Consider the following 13,834-nt stretch of genomic DNA (forward strand, 5'->3'; position numbering starts at 1 on the left):
TGATTTTGATCTTATTATAATTTAATTAAATTATAACATACTTTTTATAATTCTGGAGTATTAAAATAAACAAAAAGTAGTTTTTTTTCAAGTGATTGATCAAAAAGCTAGTAATGTGTACAACTCAAGTTTCCAAAAAAGGGCAAATCAAACCATCACACATATGTTTGTTTTAGGCAAAGAAGTAAAAATAAAAAGAAGTAGCCACGGTGGCACCACAACAAAAAAACTAAATAAATATATTTAAAAAAAATTATTTGCTTACAATATATTTTTGTCACACTTTTCCAAACTAATTCTTAAACGTCCTGATAATCCAGCATGTTGTTGCATGAGGTTTACTTTACTAAGCATATATGAAAGTTACCGTTCGAAATGTTTAAACGTTTCATCTACTTTTGCTGGTAGTTAGTCCGTGAATCTTATTGCTGGACATAAAATCACAAGATATAAAATTAAAAATTAAAAAGAAGTAGAAAAAAGAGAACACATAATGTAGCTAAGTGAGTCCTTAAGATCTTTCATATCCAGTACAACAAATGAATAATGTTGGCTTTAGGCGAGTTTTGATACCTGCTCAAAGTTTAACTATGTTTGATCTTACAACTTGAGATAATGAAACAGACAAAGTAATTTCCTATATTCCAAAAGAAGAAGCCATACAAAAATAGCGTTGCTTGACAAAAAAATAAAAAACTTCATCAAGTTTGAGCGACTCTCTCTCACGAACATAGAAATTACTCTCTGATGTTCGTATTGTACATAGCAGTAAACATATATCAAATGCCTACATAGATCGCCATAAAAGACTTCTGCAATTCTCCTTATTTATGATGAATCAGAATAGTCTTTCAAACTATTCAAAATAAAGAGATTGTTATACTTGATCATCATATTGTATAGTAGCAGAATAGTCTTCTTTCAATACTTTTACTCCTCCTTCTATTTCCTTTCTTCTAATAATGATCAAAGTTAAATTCTTTTTCTGCACGGTGAAGGAGATACTGGAACTCAGGTCTGATCAATTTGGAGATGATAAGCCAATTTCAACGGGGTATTACAAGGAGAAGAGAGAGGAACCAATCCTTGTTCAAAGGGAAAAAGTACGATATGCTTTATAAGCAAAGAGAATTAGAAGAAAAAGGCTCACACATTAATCCTCATAAAATATTGTATTAATCAATTTAGGAAGAAGAACACGGAAGCCACACATTAATCCTCACAATTGTTGTATTAATTAATTTAGGAAGAAGAAAACGGAAGACATACAAGGAAAACAGAGAGATTTCAGGAGAGTAAAGAAATAATAATTATACAATTATAACGAAAGAAATAAAGCTGGTAACTTTATATTTCTGCAATCTTTTAGATGGAAAATAGGATAAAAAAGCAAAAAACTGAGAAAAGAGATCAATAGGTTTCCTCGCATATAAGAGGTGTCACATCATATTTTCATTTCCCAACTTTATATATATATATATATATATATATATATATATATATATATATATATATATATATATAGAGAGAGAGAGAGAGAGAGAGAGAGAGAGAGAGATTTGTTATATAGACTTTAAAGTATTTGAATCTGATATTTGAAATTTGTTTGTTTCATGGAGTATAATAAGAATAGGCAATATGAATTAAAAGAACTTTATTTAACAGCATATGCAAGGCACATCTTAATTGGTATATTTATTGATTTTGTTATGCACTAGATATGAGTATATGTCCAAAGGTTTTTTTTTTTTAACAATTTTTAGATAGAGGAAATATACTACTCTTAGAAAATATGTGATTTAAAGTATCAACGCAAGTTAAAACAAAATAAAAAAATATGACACGAGTTATTCAATCTTTTCCATGAACTAATTTGCGTTTCCTACTAATGATTGGTGTTGGATCTATTGCTAAAGATATAATAAAATAATTATTTTATTTTTTTCATTTATGTGGCATAGTTTGACAGTGCTTGAAATTTAAAAAAAAATTTAAAAAACTTGGTTTAAACAAGCCTTAAATATTTTTTTGTATGGCTATGAATCATTTCATTAAGAATAAAATAATTAAAGTTAAATTATTTTTTAAAACAGAAAACTGTAACATCTTTGTGTGATAGAATAAAAAGAAATGTGCAATACATAAATGGGACAGAATGAGTACTATGTTTTAATAATCTAATATTTGAAACTTATTGTCTTGATTATTTTGAATTCACGATAGGTAAGAGAACTCAGCGGGTAAAACACTTTTAAAAGAAAGTTCTTCATTTTCAGAATACAAATTTAACTCTAGTTAAAAGTGAGAGAATTTAGACCACATATGTGAAGCCAGATGATATTAAAGACAATAAACAATCATAAAAGATGGAAGATCTTTTAAAAAATAAGTAAAAACATAACGAAAGACAATCCTATATTGATAAGGATGAGACTCTTTTTTTGTAAGAAAGCTCCGCACCCAAGGAAGCAAGGTAGTGATACCTGAGGTAGATGAGGATCAAGAAGGCATGACAGATGAACCAATCCCAGAAAGAAGACATGACCCCATGGCGTCAAAACTAGTTGGAACTGGTTTCCACACTTTTACATTGGATGATGTAAAGGTTTCAAAATGGTCTCAAAAGATCCAAGACTTCTATACTAAGATGGTGACCAAAAATTTGGTGGAACGAGAAAAGTATATCATTCTGTCAGAACTCACTTCACGGTTCTCAGGAATACTCCGAGATTGACGGAGACATCAACCTGAAGCAAGCTTTTGTCTTTTCCCTTCCAAAATTATTAGCAAGTCGAACCATGACTATCATTGAAGAAAACTTTCAGTCAATAACAGTTCCACAAGCCGGCTACATCAGGTAAGTTATTTTTGTCGCATTGGAGGATATTTTTACAAAGCGTTCTGCCCTAAAATAAATTATCCAACACAATCCAGCAGTTGACAAAGCATGTCGCATATCCGATATGATCACCGGATGAGGATGTTACTGCCACACATCAAGGCAGCGTAAAGGATTCAGGAGGTTCAGATGGCCACGAATTCCAGATGGGAGATCAAGGTCCATGAGACGCACAAAATATTTCAAACGAAGGAGGCCAGCAAATTTTCACAAAAAGAACAGATGCTTTATTGCCAAAAGATTGGACATTTCGCAATAAATTATCCCCAACCGAGGAGATCTGTCAAACTTCTTGAAGAAATTGAAGATTAAACTGGCATACATCTCGAAGAAGAAGAGGACCACGAATCTATTTTCTCTATGGATGATGAACCTACTGAAGAGACTTTATTCTCTCTTGATATATACGAAGATCATGGTGATGACCACTACCAAATTTTAGAACCAGCAGCTAAAGAGATCAACACTCTCATAGTCATCCCTCAGATGGAACTTAAGGTTTATCCATCCAAATGGGATAAACCAACCCAAATCAATACTTTCATTGATACGGGAGATATTTGTTCACTCATGAATCCAGTTGTTCTCCCTGAAGATCAATGTGTGCCGTACTTTAAGTATTTTAATACTACATCAAATGTGATCCTTACTACCACAGTCATCATAAAGCACCCGATCACAATTGAGTTTTTTTTTTTCAGGATTAAAGTACAGAACCAAGCTGATAGGATCTGATGTACCAGGAGAAAACCTTATTGTTGGATTTGACATTTTCAGACAACTAAAAGATCAACTATAGATTAGGGCTAACAGGTTAACCTTTAAGAAGCAGTTCAAACCTTATTCTGAAATTCCAAGGCTATTCCAAATCACCATCGATAAACAAATCAAGGAGATAGAATAAAATCTCATTTAGTATTCATGTGTTGAATCCCACAAGGATTTTATGAATAAAGGCAAAAGCCCATTATGGAAGAACAAAGAATTTTTTTTTATCAAGCTCCCTTTCAAGAAGAATGAAACCATCAATCTAACAAAAGCCAGTTATTCAGGCATGAACCTAGATCATTTCCAGCTCGCAAAAAATGAGTGCGAAGAACTCTTAGAATTTGATCTAATAGAGTCATCATATTCACAATGGGCATTCGAAGCATTTTATATCAACAAAAGAGCTAAGTAAATAAGAGAAAAACTCAAGTTAGTTATTAACTAGCAATATCTTAACCACTTCCTCCTGGATGATAAATTCCATATCCCAAATAAACTCATTCTTTGATCATTCCCATCTTTAAAAAGCCAATAAAACCATCTTTTCTTGCCAAATAATTCAACCCAAATATATAGACCCTGACCCTGAAAGAGAACTATTCTGGAATATACAAACTATCATGAAAAAATATGACTGAACCCAATATTTTGACAAAGAGGGTAAAAGAGTTTGGTGGTTCAAATTTCCCTTTACGGTACACTGCCCATAGGATCTTGGTTGAGACTGCCAAGACTGTCTTGAAGACCCAATTGGAGAATTTGATGAACACTAGCAGCAGCATTGAAATAGATTTGGCCTCAACGAGACCAAACCTGAAAACAAGAAAAAAGGGAAAACCACTGAAAAGAAATTTCGAGCAAGATATGAAAAAAAAAAGATCCTTCAAATTGGCTCATTAAGCCATCCAGGTTAATATGAATTTTTTGTCAGTTACAAACCCAAGGAATGGCCAAAATTACTAGAATTATTCACTCCATGCTAGAAAAATAGTGAAACAACACCCAAACTCAAACCACCATCAGCTCATACCCATAGTCCAAAAAGCCACCAAAATCTAAAATTTCATCAACTCAAAATACCTCAAAGTCAACACAACCACAGATATTCATGTTAGCACTTCAAGTTCCAGTCATACCCAAGATTTTTCTTCACTTCAGCCTTTTGTAAAAGAAGGTATCATCCATACTCTAAAAATCTCCAGAAAAATATAGTGCTACCTACTGAAGAAAAACCTCCAACAAATGATATCGAAGCAACAATGAACTGGCAATCAGAAAATTCCATCTGTCAAAACAAAGTGTTGAACAATATTGGCAACACCATAAAAAATGTGGCCCATACACAAAACAAAATGATGAGCAAAGTGGAAACAACTGAGAAAAAGGTGGAGCAGACATCGTCTCACCATGCAGAACTAATCAAAGCCCTGGAACAAAGGTTGACAAATTTACAATATGAGATTTGTCTGTTAGGAACTTCACTTTTCCAATTCTTCCAACAACAATAAAAGGAGACGGTTTCCATCAGGGAACAAATTCAACTTTTAAGAAATGATTGCTTTGAGGCACAAAACCCCCAGTTTTCCCTTCAAAACCTACCTTCTTCCCTATGTCTCCACAAGCATACTCCCCACATAAATTAGACTATACATTTTCTACTTTTACTACTGCCTCAAAGAATCCAATTTCTTTCACCCAACCCTTAAAAGAAGAACAAGAATTTGATATTGCAAAAATGGTTTGGGAAAAGAAAGATGCTTTTGCGGCCCAGAAATAATCCAGAAAAAATCGAGATCACGGAGAGAGTTCAAAAGGGCAAAAATCTGATGATATCTGATCAGAAGACTCCAGACCTCTATGTCTCCCAACCAAGAAATATGTGAGAAGAGGATACCACATGGCCGAAATCTCTAGATTCATCAGACGATGATACAATGGAAGATAGCTCTCAATCAAGCAATGAATCCACAACAAACTCTTCTGAAGAAGATTATCCCCCAATATTTGTGAACCAGGCAAGAGACCCAGAAATATTTGAGGTAGATGAGGATCAAGAAGGTATGATAGATGAACCAATCCCAGAAAGAAGACATGAGCACATGACGTCAAAACCAGTTGGAACTGGTTTCTACACTTTTACCTTGGAAGATGTCAATGTTTTAAAATGGCCTCAAAGGATCTAAGACTTTTATATTTGGATGGAGACCAAAATTTTGGTGGAACAAGAAAATTATAACATCCTGTCAAAACTCACTTCACGGTCTCAGGAATCCTCCGAGATTGGTGAAACTCACTTGGGATTCAAGACAAAAATACTTTTCTTACTTCCCAGGATTTTGCCTTCAACATCAGAATCCTTCATGAAGTTTTCTGTGGAGATGCTGGCCAAAGAAAAGAAAAGATGTGACGATAACTCTTTAAGATAAAGTGTGTGTCATTCGGCATAAATGACATTGACAAACATTTTTAAAAAATGACAAAGATATACTTTGAGATTGGCGGAGACATCAACCTGAAGCAAGCCTTTGTCTCTTCCCTTCCAAAATTGTTGGCAAGCCGAACCATGACTATCATTGAAGAAAACTTTCTGTCAATAATAGTTCCACAAGTCGGCTACATCAGACAAGTTATTTTTGTCACATTGGAGGACATTTGTACAAAGCGCTCTGCCTTAAAATAAATGATCCAACACAATCTAGAACTTGACAAAGCATGCTGTAAATCCGATCTGACCACCAGATTAAGATGTTCCTGCAACACATATAGGTGACGTAAAGGATGCAGGAGGTTCAAATGGTCACGAATTCTATATGGGAGATCAAGGTCCAGGAGACGCACAAAATATTTCAGACGAAAGAGGCCAGGATAATTTCACAAAAAGAACATATGCTTTATTTGCCACAATATTGGACATTTCGCAAGAAATTGTCCCCATTCGAGGAGATCAGTCAAACTTCTTGAAGAAATTAAAGATTACACTACATACATCTCAGAGAAGAAGAGGACCTCGAATCCATATTATCTATGGATGATGAGCCCACTAAAGAGACTTTATTCTCTCTTGATATATACGAAAATCATGGTGATGACTATTACCAAATTTAAGAACCAACTTTTGAACCCCGAGAGGAGATCAACGCTCTCATAGTCATCCCTCAGGTGGAACTCAAGGTTTATCCATCCACTTTATCCGGATAAACCAACCCAAATCATTGCTTTCATTGACACTGGAGCTGCTTGTTCACTCAAGAATCCAACTGTTCTCCCTGAAGATCAATGGGTGCCGCACTTTAAGGATTTCAATACTGATAAACTAACTTAATCATAGCTTTTATTGACATCACAACTGTTTATTCACTCATGAATCTAGTTGTTCTCCCTGAAGATCAATATGTGTCATACTTTAAGGATTTCAATACTGCATCAAATGGGATCCTAACTACCACAGTCATCACAAAACACCCGATCACAATTGAGTTTTTTCCAAGATTGAAGTATAAAACCAAGTTGATAGGGTCTGATGTATCAGGAAAAGACCTTATTGTTGGATTTGACATTTTCATATCAACTCCAGATCAAGGCTAACGGTATAACCTTTAAGAAGCAGTTCAAACCTTATTCTAAAATTCCAAGGATATTCCAAATCACCAACGATAAATAAATCAATGAGATTGAACAAAATCTCATTGAGTATTCATGTGCTGAATCCCACAAGAAATTTATGAAGAAAGGCAAAAGCTCGGTATGGAAGAACCAAGAGTTTTTTTATCAACCTCCTTTCAAGAAGAATGAAAACATCAATACAACAAAAGTCAGTCATTCAGGTATGAACCTAGACCATCTCCAGCTTGCAAAAAAGAAGTGCGAAAAACTCTTAAAATTTGATTTAATAGAGCCATCAGATTCATAATGGGCATGCGAAGCATTTTATTTCAACAAAAGAGCTGAGCAAACAAGAGGAAAGCTCAGGTTAATTATTAACTACCAGCCTCTTAACCGCTTCCTCCAAGATGATAAATTCCTTATCCCAAATAAACTCACTCTTTTCTTCCACTTAACACAGGCCAAATATTTTTCTAAGTTTGATCTTACTCTAGATTTTGGCAATTGGGAATCCACCCCGAAGAAAGAGCTAAAACGGGATTTTGCATCCCTAGTCATCATTTTCAATGGAAAGTCATGCCCTTCGGATTAAAACTGCACCCTCCTTGTTCCAAAAAGCCATGATAAAAATATTCCACTCCATCATCCATACCTCTTTGGTTTACATTGATTACATCCTGTTATTTAGTGATACATTTGAGGAACATGTCAACTTGCTTCGTTAATTTGAGACACTAGTAACATAAGATGAGATTATACTTTCAGCCAAAAGGATGGTTCTTGCTCAAAAGGAAGTTGATTTTCTCAGAATGCATTTAGTCCAAGGTGCATACAGTTCAGGACCACATATATGTCATGAACTGCTTAAATTTCTAGATACCAGCCTCACAACAAAGCAGATCCAATAGTTTTTGGGTGTAGTAAATTATATAAGAGATTTCATCCCAAATATCTGTACATACATTTTTCCTCTCACAAAGATACTCAAGAAAAATGCTCCGTCGTGAGAAAAGGAACAAGATGAAGCAATCAGGAAAATAAAGGAGATATCTAAAGATGTCAAGTCCCTCTACATCCCTTCAAAAGGTAAGAAGATACTACAAATTGATGCCAGTAATGAATATTAGAGTGCTGCTCTATTTGAAAAAAAAGATGGCTAGAGAAAAATATGCGGATATGCCAGCGAAAAGTTCAAATATGTCGAGCAACATTATCACTCCACTTTCAAGGAAATTCTTTCAGCAAAGAATGAAAACAAGAAATTTAATTTTTTTCCTGATTCATACAGAATTTCTGATAGAAATGGATATGAAGGCCCTCCCAAAAATAATCCACACAAATGCAAAAATTATTCCCAATCCTCAAATTCTTAGATGGCCCCAATGGTTCTCTCCGTACAAGTTCCAAGTCAAGCACCTGAAAGGAAAAGTAATATCCTCGCAGATTTTATCTCGACCAGAAGAATTTTCAAAGAGTTTTTCCCCAAAAAAGATGAAGTCAAAACAAAAGCTAACCAACCAGATCTTCATGTTTTCAAGGAACAAGTTCATTTAAGCCAACGGATCATCCACCGAAGATGTTCAACCTCATGGATCCCTTTGATCCATAAATTATAATGGAAAGAAGAACTTATTATGAACTCCAGGTTTTTCGACAACATAGAGGATCCATTATTAAGCCTTATGGTGTCAATCCAGAATATCTATTTTTTCATATATTCATAGCACAAGACAACGATTTTCTCCAAAAACTTTTATGGTTTTGCTGGTACTTATGCCATCAATATTATATTTTCATGGAATTCAAGTGCAAACAAGGATTTTGACAATATTGAACCTACTCTTAACGTTTTTTTTATGGTTCAAGCTTTGAAGATATTGGATAAAATATTTCAACGATTCCTACGAAGGCAAAGGTATTCATGTTCCATAGGCCAGTAAAAATTATTAATGGAAAGGTCCAAGCGCAAGCAGAAGTATCATTTTGGTGGAAATTTCCTGTGTCCATTTTATCCATGGAAGAAGAATACAGTTGATGGTAAACTAGAAACTCGTGTTTAGTTGTAGTATTGCACTCTAATTACTGCATTTTACGTGTGTTTGAGCTTAAATGATAGTGAATTACACTTATTATGTATTTTATGCATTGTAGGAAATAATCCCGACCTATTAAGATAATTTGGAGCTAAATCGAACAAGTCTGGTTTATTAATGGCTATTATCTGTCAGTCGGACGTTGGGAACCCAATTTTGTGGCAAGTAAAGCCAAGCAAATTAATTCTATAATTTGGGTACGCCTACCTCAACTGTCCACCGAATTTTATGATGTTATTATACTAAGCAAATTTGGCAATACAATTGGTAAGCTCCTTAGAGTAGATGCGTGTAGCAGTTCTACTTTGAGGGGTAGATATGCAAGACTATGTGTTGAAGTTTCCCTAGATCAACTAGTTCAGCAAGCCATTTAAATTGGCACACATATACAGCAAGCCATTCCTTGACTGCATATGCCTTGAGAGTGGTGAGTACCTTAGTTGTGACGCCTAGGATCAGTTCTTGACTCGTAGATAAGTGTCTTAAATTAGTTTATTGTGACTCTGCTTAACTGCTTTGACTAGAGAGTCAGGATAGATTCGATCCTAAGTGAGTTATGTGCTAATGTGAGAGTGAGGTTTGTGTTGATATTCTGTGCATGTCAGTTGATGTCTACAACTTGCCCCATATATTTGTAAAGTGAAATAATAATCTTGCTCAGTCTAGGAAGTGATATGTGCATTTATTTGTGAGCCAATTATATGTCTATGACCCGCCTAATTGTTGTGTATCCTAGTTGGCCCTCTTGAACCTGTAATCCTATTTTATTTGGCAACCATACTATAAGCCTGGCCTCTTTGTTTGAATTGACTATATGTTTGAATCGTTTACCTCTCTTGACCACTTGATATATTTGTGAGCTTGTTAAAAGCTAAGTGGAGGCATGGTTGGGTTTTTGAGTGGAACTATAGGAAAGGAGCTCAGTTAGTAAAGTATTACACTACGGGTAAGTCTATAGTATATTTTCTGTGGTGCATGAATTTTATTTCTAAGAGTGAGTTAATTCTTTCTATTTAGAGTTCCTATTTGTTCATGAATTTTACTACGTGTGGAACTACTCTCTATTGTTTGTGTGAGGGAATATGATTTGCGAAGGTAAGGTAAAGTCTTTGACCTTTGTGTTAGAGTAAGTAAATAGGTTGTGAAAAATGTGTGGTGCTTTTGTGTCAAGATTTGAAACTAGGATGTTATGACATGGTGCTTAGTCTATTTTAAATATTTTTAGCATGATGTGTTAGGGAAGTTGTTTGATGAAAAGGTCGTCCCTATGTGAAGTGTAGTTTGATTGCTCGAGGACGAGCAATAATCTAAGTGTGGGGTATTGATGGTAGGCTAGAAACCCGTATTTTAGTCGTAGTGTTGCACTCTAATTAATCCATTTTATGTGTGTTTGAACTTAATTTATAGTGAATTATACTTATTACGTGTTTTATGCCTGGCAGAAAATGATCCCCAGCTATTAAGATAATTTGGAGCTAAATAGAACAAGTTGGAGCTTTGAAGTCTACGTAGAAGCCCAAGAAATTAAGTCGGGATCATGTTTGGGGGTTGAGGACCAAGTCTGAATGTCAAAAAGTGGATGAAATAATTTATTCTGTGAAAAACACACATGCGGTGCAAGGCACGGCGCGGCAGTGTAAAACTGTAAACGGGGTCTGACAGGCGTTTTGCGTGCTCTATAAGTTTCCTCACAAGTGCACCGCATGGCGCGGCGTAGGATGCCTCTACAAGTTTGTCACAGTAATTTCTTGTTTCGGCTAGGAAAGGGTAGTTTCATCCGAACTTATTTCTACATGGTATAAGTACACCAAAAACACGATTTTAGAAGACTTTTGACCTACGAAAGAATTGAGAAACAACCAAGGCAAGAAGACACAAGAATTCATCAAGATTTCAACCAACAATCGGTCCAATAGGGGAGTTTGTATCGAATCATTAGCATTGATGTTTTCTTTATTTTTAAACCTTATTGAGATGAATTTTTCCATTGCTATGGAGTAATTTCTATTAGGATGTTGACATATACGGTGTTTTGATAACTTGATTAGGGATTCGATTCTTGATAATTGTTGGAATTAATTGATGGAGTTTTAATTCATATTGTGGAGTTATTTCTTATTTGGCCTAATCGAAAGAGGAGCTTGATATTGAATTTCTTTACATCTTATGCTCTAGTTTAAACTTTAAATTTGTGATTCAAATGGGTAATCGAAAGAGCCTCTTGAATTGTTAACCGAACTAGAAAATAGGAAAATATTCGTGAGAAGTTACCCTTTAGATCATAACTATCATTTTATTCGTTGTAATTGTTTACCGTGCTTCAATTGGATTAATTACTGAAATTAACGTTTAATCGATAGAGGAACATTAACTTCAAGCGTAATCTAATTATGTGTTAAATTCGCGAGAATCAACAATATTATAGAGTAAATTAACTCAAGAATATTCCGAGTCAATTATCTTGCACCTATCTAGTCAATTACCCTTATTTATCTCATTGATATTTCTTCGTTACTCATCAGTTGTCCTTTGTGATCAATTGTTAATTGCTTAATATTTAGTAGTTAATCATAGTGGATAGTAATCAACTGAAGATTATTCGAGCACTATTTAAATTCAATCCATGTGGAGATGATAATTAAACTATATTATCTTTGGCTAGCGAGCAATAATTTTGTGTTGTGTTTTGTGCTTATCAAATTTTGGCGCATCAATAGTGTTTAAAATAGTTTTTAGTACTAATTCAGGAACCAATTTTTACTTTTGTGTATTCTCGTTTTCTCATTTGTGTGCCACCGATACTCAAAGGTAAGTTTTACAAAGCGGTAGTTAGAACGTCCATGATGTATGGAGTTGAGTGTTGGCCTGTTAAGAACTCACATATCCAGAAGATGAAAGTAGCAGAAATGAGGATGTTGAGGTGGATGTGCGGACACAATAGGATGGATAAGATAAGGAATGAAGATATTCGGGAGAAGGTGGGCGTGACTCCTATTGATGACAAGATGCGGGAAGCGAGACTCAGATGGTTCGGACACGTACAAAGGAGAAGCCCAGATGCTCCGGTAAGGAGGTGTGAGCGGTTGGCTTTGGAGGGCATGAGAAGCGGTAGATAACGACCTAAAAAGTATTGGGGAGAGGTGATCATGCAGGACTTTATGAGACTTCAAATTTCCGAGGACATGGCTATTGATAGAAAGTTGTGGAGGTCGAGTATTAGTGTTGTAGGTTAGGAGGTACGTAGTTGAGTCTCCCTTACTTCGTATCTTTGTGAGGCTAGTCTGGTAGGATTTTTGTTGATGTTAACTAGTGGCAATATTGTGTCTTGCTACTCTTTTGTTTTCCATAGTGTCGGGTCTATGTATTGTCTATCGCGTTTGCTTTGCATCTACTTTCTCATTTTCATGATGTTATTTTTCCTATGGTTTCTTTTGGTGATACTGATATTGTCTCTTTTCGTTTTCTTGAGTCGAGGGTCTTCCGAAAATAACTTCTCTACTCCCTCGGGGTAAGGGTAAGGTTTACGTACATACTACCCTCCCCAGACCCCACTAGTAGGATTTCACTAAGTCGTTGTTGTTGTTATTGTTGTTGTTGTCACTTGTGTGCAGGATACAAGTTTGATTTCTCTAGTGTATGACTCGATCTTCTTCAAAGGAAGTGATACCCTATGAACCAGAGTTGGAGAAACACCTGCGACAACTGAGAAAAGAAAGAGAATTAACATAAAATTTCTTGGGTTATACTTCAACTTCAGATAACATAGAAAACAAAGAAATTGATGGAGTAGACTAGTGGCATAGTTGACTTGAGCATCATTTAACGTCATGCTTGCATAGTAGATGGGCCTAAACATCTTATCTTTTCTTTGCCCCAGAACTGCCCCCACAGCTACATCACTAGCATCACACATTATCTCAAATGGCTTGCTCAAATCAGATGTCAACATAATATGAGCACTCACAAGCTTTTCCTTTATCAATTCGAATGCTCTTAAGCAATCCATAGTGAAAAAAAACTTGACATCCTTTGCTAGCAATTCAATCAATGGCTTGGTAATGCTGGAAAAGTTTTTGATGAACCTCATATAGAACCCAACATATCGCAAGAAACTCAATATGCTCTTCACAGAAGTCAGTGAAGGGAGCCTAGCAATTACATCAACCTTAGCTCTATCAACTTCAATGTCATGTGCAGTCACCTTATGGCCCAGGACAACTCCCTCTTTCACCATGAAGTGACACTTATCCCGGTTAAGAACCAAGTGAGTGGCTTCACAACATTCAAGCATCATCTCCAAATTATTCAAGCAATCCTCAAAGTCATCACCAAAGAGGGTAAAATCATCCATGAATACCTCGAGACACTTCCCGTTTAGATCGGAGAATATAGACATCATACACCTATGAAAAGTGGCAGGTGCATTACACAACCCAAATGGCATCATCTTATAAGCAAAAATACCTAACAG

This window comes from Nicotiana tomentosiformis, chromosome 11 (genome assembly GCF_000390325.3).
Source record: "Nicotiana tomentosiformis chromosome 11, ASM39032v3, whole genome shotgun sequence".
Lineage (NCBI taxonomy): Eukaryota > Viridiplantae > Streptophyta > Magnoliopsida > Solanales > Solanaceae > Nicotiana > Nicotiana tomentosiformis.